Source organism: Lactuca sativa, chromosome 8, assembly GCF_002870075.4.
Source record: "Lactuca sativa cultivar Salinas chromosome 8, Lsat_Salinas_v11, whole genome shotgun sequence".
Taxonomy (NCBI): Eukaryota; Viridiplantae; Streptophyta; class Magnoliopsida; order Asterales; family Asteraceae; genus Lactuca; species Lactuca sativa.
Genome location: NC_056630.2, coordinates 37,868,809 through 37,878,579, shown reverse-complemented (window position 1 = coordinate 37,878,579; position 9,771 = coordinate 37,868,809).

Sequence of the window (9,771 nt, the reverse complement as noted above, 5' to 3'; positions counted from 1 at the left end):
ACAAACAAGTTGGCTAGCAAACATGAAAGCTTTCCCAAGGCTAACATGAAACTCCAAAACCCATCAGATCTAAAAAAATCATCTTTAATGTTCGTGCAAATAAGATTTGACACTGAAACATTGCATTATTTAATATTTTGATCATTAACCTCATTCCTGAGTTTGAAATCTTTTGGATACCCAATTAGTTTATGGCATTTTCAATCAAATGACCTTTAATACCACAACATTTTCATTGTAACCCTTGACTCCTAGACCTACTTTGATTTGAACCCTTTTAAAATCAGTAACACTCTTATTAAAAATAGAAGCTTGAGTTTTAGATGTACTACCAGAAATAAGAGACCCATTCTTTTGACGTGACTCCTCTCTATAAATAATATAAAACGCAGTTTTAACATTTGGTAAAGGTTTCATCAAAAGAATATGAATATTCACTTGATTGTAAACATCATCAAGACCATTAAGATATTGCATTAGCTTCATTAGTTTAGAGTGATCATTAAAGTTTGTAGCAATTTCACAAACACACTCAGTTAAAACTAGTAAGACCATCAAATTCTATCCAAAGATAATCAAGTTTGTTAAAATAATCTGAAAGGGATGAACCATTTTGTTTTAAAGAATAAATTTATTAATGAATATTGAAAAAAGCTCAACCATCTTCTTTATTATACGATTCAAACAGTTCATTCCTAATATCCTTAGTTTTTTTAGAGTCATGTCCAGCACATATTGACTCAGAAATAGACCCTAAAATCCAAGAACATACAACTGGATTGGCACGTGCTTATTTAGATGCCTTTGATGATTCAACTTTGTCTAGTTTAAGAGTACCATCTATAAACCTATCTTATTATGTGTAACGTCCAAAAATACGACCCAAAAATTTTTGTTTTAATAATAATAAAAATCATATGCTGATCGTCACATCATAAAACCATGTGTCAAATATCTTAACCCGTAATAAAATGTCATGAACATTTGTGCCAAATCAAACTATGAATCAAAAAAACTCCTAGGAATAAGACTGAAGCTGTGGTGTGTACAATGCCATCATCCCGAGCTCTTCCCTTTACTTGCGGAAGTACCTGAAACCAAAACTGAAACTGTAAGCACAAGGCTTAGTGAGCTCCCCCAAACTACCACATACCATACAATAGCATATAACACATACTGGGCCTTGCCCACTGCATCGGACCGAAGTCCAGAAATACCCAGGGCCTTGCCCTCTGCATCGGACTGAAGCCCGGAAACTGCATCGGACCGAAGTCCGGAACTAACTGGGACTTTGTCCCCTGCATCGGACCGACGTCCGGAACTAACCAGGGCCTTGCCCTCTGCATCGGGCCGAAGCCCGGAAGCTGACTGATCATAACATAGCATAGCATAAACATATCAACTAGCATGAACACATAACTACATACTGCATCGAGCCGTATCCCGAAACACATAACACATAAATCCTGTCTGAGCCACGAAGGCATCAAACATACTAACTACTGCATCGGACGGAAATCTGGAAGCTACTGCTAGCTGAACGGGCCGGCATTGTGGCCTTAGACTCGTTCCTACTGGAAGGAAACTCACCTCGTAGACTCGCTGAGTTCTTCCATGAATGAGTCTAACCTTCAGCTCACTGAGTCCATCTGTCACTCACTGGTTCCACACGACATAACTCGAAAGGAGGAAAAAAGGGGACTCGCGGCTCGACTCGCCGAGTCTGAAGAACGACTCGTCGAGTCGTATACATGCAAACACTATATACTCGATTCTGCTTGAAGCCAGTCTATTCCATTCATAGATCTGGGTTCTTGGGGATTGATTAACACGTAAAGTTTCCAAATTTACGTGTAAATAACATCAAATGAAAGTTTTAAGGTTCAAAGCACACTATAAAAGTAGATCTAGAGCTTTCATGCAAAATGGCTCCATAAAGGTACTAGATCTAAGCTTCTGGAACTCAAACCTAGCTAGATCCGAAGGCTATTCATCTCAATGATTCCTCTATGTTACTACCAAGCCAAGAAATGGTTCAAGAATAGCTTTAATGGCTTTCCAAAGGGGATTTAAGCATCGAAATAGAAAAGGGGTCGAGTTATACCTTACTATACTCTGAAATGTCACAAGGAACTTGGATCTCTTTCTTCTCCTCTTGATCTACCTTCCTTCTTCTCTCAAGATCTTCAAAGAATCACACCAAATCACACAAAATGCTAAGAGGGTTCTAGGGTTTCGAGAATGATGCTCTGAGGGGTGATGGGGGCTGACTTATGCCCCAAAAGTTGATTAAATAGGGTGCAAACCCTTGAAATTAGGGTTTCATCCAGACTGGCAGACTCGCCGAATCCAGAATATGGACTCCTCGAGTTGCCAACTTACACGTGCTCAAAATCCCGACTAAACTCGACGAGTCTGGCTACTGACTCGTCGAGTTCCCCCTTAAAACTTGAAAAGTAAATAAATAAATAAATATCATACCAGAATTGGTGTGTTACATTATGAGCCTTAAGACCTCTCATTATAGCACTATGCCATAAATGAAAATTTTCAATTCTAGTTAACTTTATAGTAATAATAGATGTTATAGGATTATCAAATGATGAACATATAGGGGATCATCAAAATCAACATAAATATCTTTACCATTACCAACGGGAATATCAACAACACCAATCATATTCAACAAATAGACAAAAAGCGGGAAAAAACAAGCAAGAACAACCAAGAATGTGACAAACCAAAACTCTTTCCGTTTCCGTTACGCGATTTCCGTTAATAAAATTTCGAATTTGTTAACTTTTCCGTCAAACATTTTGGTTTGGAAAATAATCTAGTTATATTTAATTAAATTATTTGCGAGTCGGGACCAAAAAAATCGCGCGAAAACCCGAACATCTCGAGAAAACTACATTTTTTGTCTAAAATGGGATTACGACCGTAAACACGTTTACGGTCAGTGATGAGTGGACCCCACCTCACCCCTATAAATACGATGCCTCCGACTTCATTAGGACGTTTCTGGCCACATTCTCTCCTCCTCTCTCTAAGAAAATCAAACTGTAAGCGCTCAAAAACGCATTTAAACTCCGGGAAACGACGAAAAACACCGTTTGGAGCCCTTTGGAACGTCTGGAAACACTCAGCTCGTCGAAATCAGCATCGAAACACCATTTTTTCGAGTTTACGGTCCAACCTTCAAGAATCGTAAACCCTGCTCTTGAGTTTACGGTCCAACCTTAAAAGACCGTAAACTATGTTCTTGAGTTTACGGCCGTAAACTCATCAAGCCTTCAGAAACTGTAAACACCCCTTTTGGTGGTACTTTTGGCTGAAAACTCATTTCTTCGATTCAAGCAAGTCTCGGTAACATTCCTCAACCGAATTCAAGTGTTTTTCTGACACCTTATTTATCGAAATCGCTTATTTAGATACACATACGTATTTATTTGATAATAGGATTTCGTTAAGTGTCGCGTGCAACAACTCGGGAATCTTCTTTTCAGTCAACAACTTCACGCAACAACAGTGAGTTCATACCCCTACATTTTTCAGCATTTTTAATGTTTTCAGGGGGGAATACAAGCTAAATATAAACATTTTCTTGAATATACATAAAACTTATGCAAATCTCATACTTTAAATCCCTTTTGTACTATGTTGAGCATAAGGGACGTTTTCACTAAGATTGCATAGTTTTTCTGGACACGCTATTCGCTACGTTATACATGCAAACTATAATCGGCATAGTTTGGGATTTCTCTAAAACTTATCAAGCATAGAAACTTTCACTATTAAACATATGCATTGGAACAAAAAACGTTTACAGTTTATATCACTGCTTCATCATGATTTTCATAGTTGTAGTTATCACTATATACGTTATACATACGGATTTTCACTACGGTAGAACGCTACTGCACTACATGTAAACTAGATTGTACGATACTGTGAGGCACTACTTCACTACTGTACCCTTAGGTGTACAGGGATAAATCCTACCACTGTATAACCAGAGTCTCCTAGAGGGAGAGCGTGAGATTTGTGAATAGATCTATTCGGGACTGACAATCCCACATCTAGACTGCTAGCTACAGTTAGGCGGGCACGCCTGAGATGTACAAATGTCATTTCACTCAACGCCTGAAGAAAGTTGGAAAGGTCACTAGTCATTCAAGCATGGTTATATGACTCACATTATGTATAAATCCCCTTTAGTTTACCAGCCCGACTTTCTACAGCGGTTTTATTTAAACCAAATAGAACTAAACACACTATGCATACTGGCCGAGCCAGGGTCTTCAGAACCGGATCATTTATGCTACGGTTTTACATATTAAATACTTATGCTTCATGATTAGCTTTAGCTAGTCACATGAGGTAGTATTTTCGCATATCACTACGGTTTTTCAGAAACAAACATTCATGGTTGTATATGAAATCGATAACGCTATGTTTTTCACTAAAGAAAATATCGGATTTTCTGGAGATTACACAAACGTTTCGGCCCGTTCATCAACAAGTTTTCATTACAAATTACTGCTTATGAACTCACCAGCTTTATGCTGATATTTTTCAAACTACTTGTATTCTCAGGAAATCAGTAGACAGGTACTTGCTGGATTTTCGAGGAACTGAAGCATTAAGAGTTTTTAAGTTTTTACTATGCAAAACTATTGGATGTAATTCAAAATAAAATTTCAAACAAATGTAAACGTTTTTTTACTAAAGTACTCACTGTAATGGTTGTGTTGCTATGATTGTTGTTATTCATTGGTTGTGATGCTATACATGACGTCCGCCGCCCACGAACGTTTCCGCCGTTCCGGTTTGGGGGTGTGACAGATTGGTATCAGAGCCCATGTTTATAGAGAACTAGTATACTGAACCTTACGTGGTATACAACTATAAAAACTAAGGGGCCTAAGTGCTCTATACTAAAAGTATACTTTCAAAATATAAGTATTTTTTTATAAGAAGTATACGAGCATGCATACATAACATGATTCGTATCACTAGTAGAGCAGAACAAAAGTATTTGGATGTTGGAACGCTTCAGTTAAACCTGGGTAGTTATGTAATCATGTCTAGGGTGAATATAGCCTGATCAATTATATTCAGTCGAGAGATGACCAACATGTGTTTGGGAGTAACTGTGGTGCTACAGCAAGCCTAAAACTTACCAGAATCATCTCACATAAAATACTATAGGAGTATTTTTGCTAGAGCCAAACTTAGTACGCAGATTCACTCTAAGTATTGCTACCTTTCCTTCCTTAAAGCGATAACTTACTTGTGTTAGTAGCCTTTCTATGAGTATCGCTCAGTAGAATACTTTCATTATCAGGATGAGATATATTTTGTTCTTTTATATATCTCGAGGACTTACCATCCTCTTCTTCCTGATTGTTTCTAGAACAAGATGCCTCCTCGACCAAGACCCATCAGAAGAAACGAAAACACTCCGCCACCACCACCACCCCCTCAGTTCGACCCTGTCATGTTCCAGGCAGCGGTTACTGCCACCGTGACAGCAGCAATGGCACAAGTGAACGCTGGTGGGGATGGAGGTGGAACCGACCCACAAAGACAAGACGGAAGTCAGGGACAACAAAAAGAATGTTCCTACAAGGACTTCGTGACCGCAAAACCCAAGTCCTTCGACGGAAACAGAGGAGTCATCACCCTAACTCGATGGTTCGAGAATATCGAATCCATCTTCGAAATTTGCGCCTGTTCTGAAGCCAACAAGGTGAAGTTCGCCGCTTGCACCTTCACTGAAAGAGCTTTAACCTGGTGAAATAGTCGAGTCACAACCCTAACCCTGCCAGTAGCTAATTGCATGGGTTGGGAAAGATTGAAGGAACTCATGCTGGTTGAATAATGCCCGAGGGGCGAGGTGCAAAAATTGGAGCACGAACTTTGGAACTTGAAGATGAAGGGTTATGACATTGCTGCTTACACTACTAGATTCTGTGATCTAGCACTTCTCTGTCCGGGAATGGTCACCCCAGAAAGTAAGAAAATCGAGAGGTACATCTGGGGACTGACGTAACCCACCAAAGGAAATGTCTTGGCTGCTAGGCCGACTACATTTGAAAGCACCAAGGATCTGGCACAGACTCTGATCGATCATGGAATCGATCTGGAAGAAGTGACAACTATCCCTGAACCCCAAAAGGATAGCGGTGGGAAGAAGAAGTCTGGCAACAAGCGAAAGGGTCAGTCTTCGCAGGAGCCCTCCAAGAAACAACAAACAGTGGCAGTTCATGCTGTTACTGCTCCTGCTGCTGCCCTAGCTACTGTTCCAACCACCCAATCACCTACCGGTGGTTATGTTGGAAAACTACCCCTGTGCAACCCTGCCGTGAGTTGAGTTGCAATAGTTGTGGGAAGAAGAGTCACACAGCTCGATACTGCAAGGTGCCAGCCCAACCCACCAACCAGACTGCGGGAGCAGGTGCTGGTCAAGCTTGTTATGGATATGGAGAGGTTGGGCATTTCAGGAGAAATTGCCCCAAGGCAATGACTGGTGGCAATACAGGGAGTGTTTTGGCAATGGGCCAGAATGAAGCGGTCGCTGATCCTACCATTGTTACGGACGTTCCTCCTTGACAACTCTTATGCATGCTTTCTCTTCGATTCTGGTGTGGAGAGGAGTTTTGTTAGTCATTCATTTAAACACCTAATCAAATGTAAATCCCAACCTCTAATCGAAACATTTACCGTCGAGATGGCTAACGGAAAGAAGGAGAGCACTAACGACATATTCATAGGCTGCACTCTTACTCTAGACAACTATTCTTTTCCCATCGACCTTATGCCTGTATCCATCAAGAGTTTCGACGTCATTATCGGCATGGACTGGTTAAGCTCCAATCATGATGATATTCTTTGTTTCAAAAAGGCTATCCATCTCAATCTTCCCTCTGGCGAAGCCCTCATGATTTATGGTGACAAACTTAGTTTGAACCTTCGTATCATCTCGTGCACCAAAACTCAGAAGTATCTAGGGAAGGAATGTTATGCGTTTCTAGCTCATGTTGTTGATGGGACGCAAAAATTTAAAGACCTCGAGAGCATCCCCGAAGTCTGCAACTTTCCTGATGTCTTTCCTGAAGATCTCCCAGGAATTCCTCCCGAACGACAAGTCAAGTTTCGTATCGACTTAATCCTCGGAGCTACTCCTGTAGCTAAGTCTCCTTACCGTTTAGCGCCAGCGGAGATGCAAGAACTATCCAACCAGCTCAATGAGCTGATCAGCAAAGGATTCATAAGGTCGGGTTCCTCACCCTGGGGAGCTCCGATCTTATTCGTGAAAAAGAAAGATGGATCCTTTCGGATGTGCATTGACTACCGAGAGTTGAATAAGCTGACCATCAAGAACCGTCATCCCTTACCCACGATCGACGATCTCTTCGACCAACTGCAGGGAGCCAATTATTTCTCAAATATCGATCTAAGATCAGGGTACCATCAGTTGCGAGTTCATGAGAATGATGTGCCCAAAACAGCATTCCGAACTTGCTACGGACACTATGAGTTTGTAGTAATGCCCTTTGATCTAACTAACGCACCGGCAACATTCATGGACCTGATAAATCGGGTGTGCCTCCCTTTCTTAGACAAGTTTGTGATTATGTTCATCGACGACATACTTGCTATTCGCAGAGTGAGGACGACCATAAACAGCACTTAAGGCAGGTGTTGGAAACTTTAAGGGCAGAAAAGCTATACGCGAAATTTTCAAAGAGCGAATTCTGGATCAGGAAGGTGAATTTCCTTGGACATGTGATTAGCAAGGAAGGGATACACATTGAACCATCCAAGATCAAAGCGATTGAGAATTGGTCTGCACCAAAGACACCCACAGAAATCCGGCAATTCTTGGGTCTCGCGGGCTATTATCGCAGGTTCATCCAGAACTTCTCCATAATCACTAAGCCTTTAACTACCCTGACGCAAAAAGGGGTAACCTTTAGTTGGGGAGCCAAGCAAGACACAACATTTCAAACATTGAATTAGGCCCTATGTAGCGCATCTATCTTGTCCCTGCCTGAAGGGATAGAAGACTTCGTTGTCTACTATGATACATCCAGTTAGGGCCTAGGATGTGTTCTCATGCAAAGAGGAAAGGTTATCGCCTACGCCTCGAGACAGTTGAAAACACATGAGGTCAATTACAAAACTCATGATTTGGAGTTGGGAGCAGTGTTCTTTGCGTTAAAGATCTAGAGACACTATCTCAATGGAACCAAGTGCACTATTTTCACCGACCATAAGAGCTTACAACACATCTTTGATCAGAAGGAGTTAAACATGAGACAACGACGATGGGTCGAGCTACTCAGTGACTATGAGTGAGAAATTCGCTATCATCCCGGCAAGGCCAATGTGGTAGAAGAATCCCTCAGTCGAAAGGAGTATTCAGGGCGTAAGGTGAAGGCACTAACAATGACCATCCATTCCCATCTGTCCGCGCAGATCAGAGAGGCTCAGCTGGAAGCCTTAAAACCAGAGAGCATGTCAGGTGAAGCCTTGAGAGGAATGGAAAAGAATCTAGATATCAAGGGAGACGGAGTCTATTATTTCAAGGACCGAATTTGGACCCCCAAAGTTTGGTGGTTACAGAGAGGTTTTCATGAATGAGGCTCACATGACTAAATACTCCATTCAACCAAGTTCGTATAAGATGCATCTAGATCTCAAACAGCTCTATTGGTGGCCAAACATGAAAGCGGAGATTGCAACCTACGTGAGCAAGTGCTTGACTTGCGCCAAGGTGAAGGTGGAATATCAGAAGCCCTCAGGTCTACTTCAACAGTCGGAAATACCTGAGTGGAAGTGGGAAAGGATAACCATGGATTTTATCACCAAGTTACCCAGATCTCCGAGTGGGCACGATGCCATCTGGGTAATTGTCAATCAGTTGACGAAGTCCACCCACTTCCTGCCAATCAAAGAAAGCTTCAAGATGGAGAGACTCACACATATCTACATTCAAGAAATAGTTCGCCTTCATGGGGTACCTGTATCCATTATCTCTGACCGAGATAGCAGGTTCACCTCACGGTTCTGGAAATCGCTTTAGAAGGCACTTGGAACTAAGTTGGATATGAGCACTGCTTATCATCCTCAGACCGATGGACAAAGTGAGAGAACAATTCAGAAATTGGAAGATATGTTGAGAGCCTGCGTCATTGACTTCGGCGCATCATGGGACACTTATCTTCACTTGGTTGAGTTTCCTACAACAACAGCTACCATACCAGCATCAAGGTTGCGCCGTTTGAATCCCTCTATGGCCGCAAGTGCAGATCCCCTTTGTATTGGGCTGAGGTGGGCGAAACTGTCACAACCCGAAATTTCCATTCTATATGAACATTATCAAGTCAATAGAAGTTAGAACAGTCACAGTAAATTTTCAGACTTTTCCGTATAAGTTTGAGTATTTCGGGATTTACAATTAAGGAGATATCAGGAGAGTGGATACACTAGGGTTTTGTGCAACTCTGTTATTCCAAAACTCTATTATATTAGAGTTCATTTCGGGAATAAAATATTTTCTGCCAAAAATCCCAGGGCTATATATATAATTCTGAACCATATTCGTTCATTATTTACATTTCCAACTAGAGAAAAGCCATTTTCTCTTTCACGGATCTTCGGGTTTTCATCCCAATCGTGAGTACCTCTCTCTAGTTGTACTATATGGCTTATAATGTGCTTAATAACATCGATTTCATAACAAAACAACTAGATTCGGGAGTT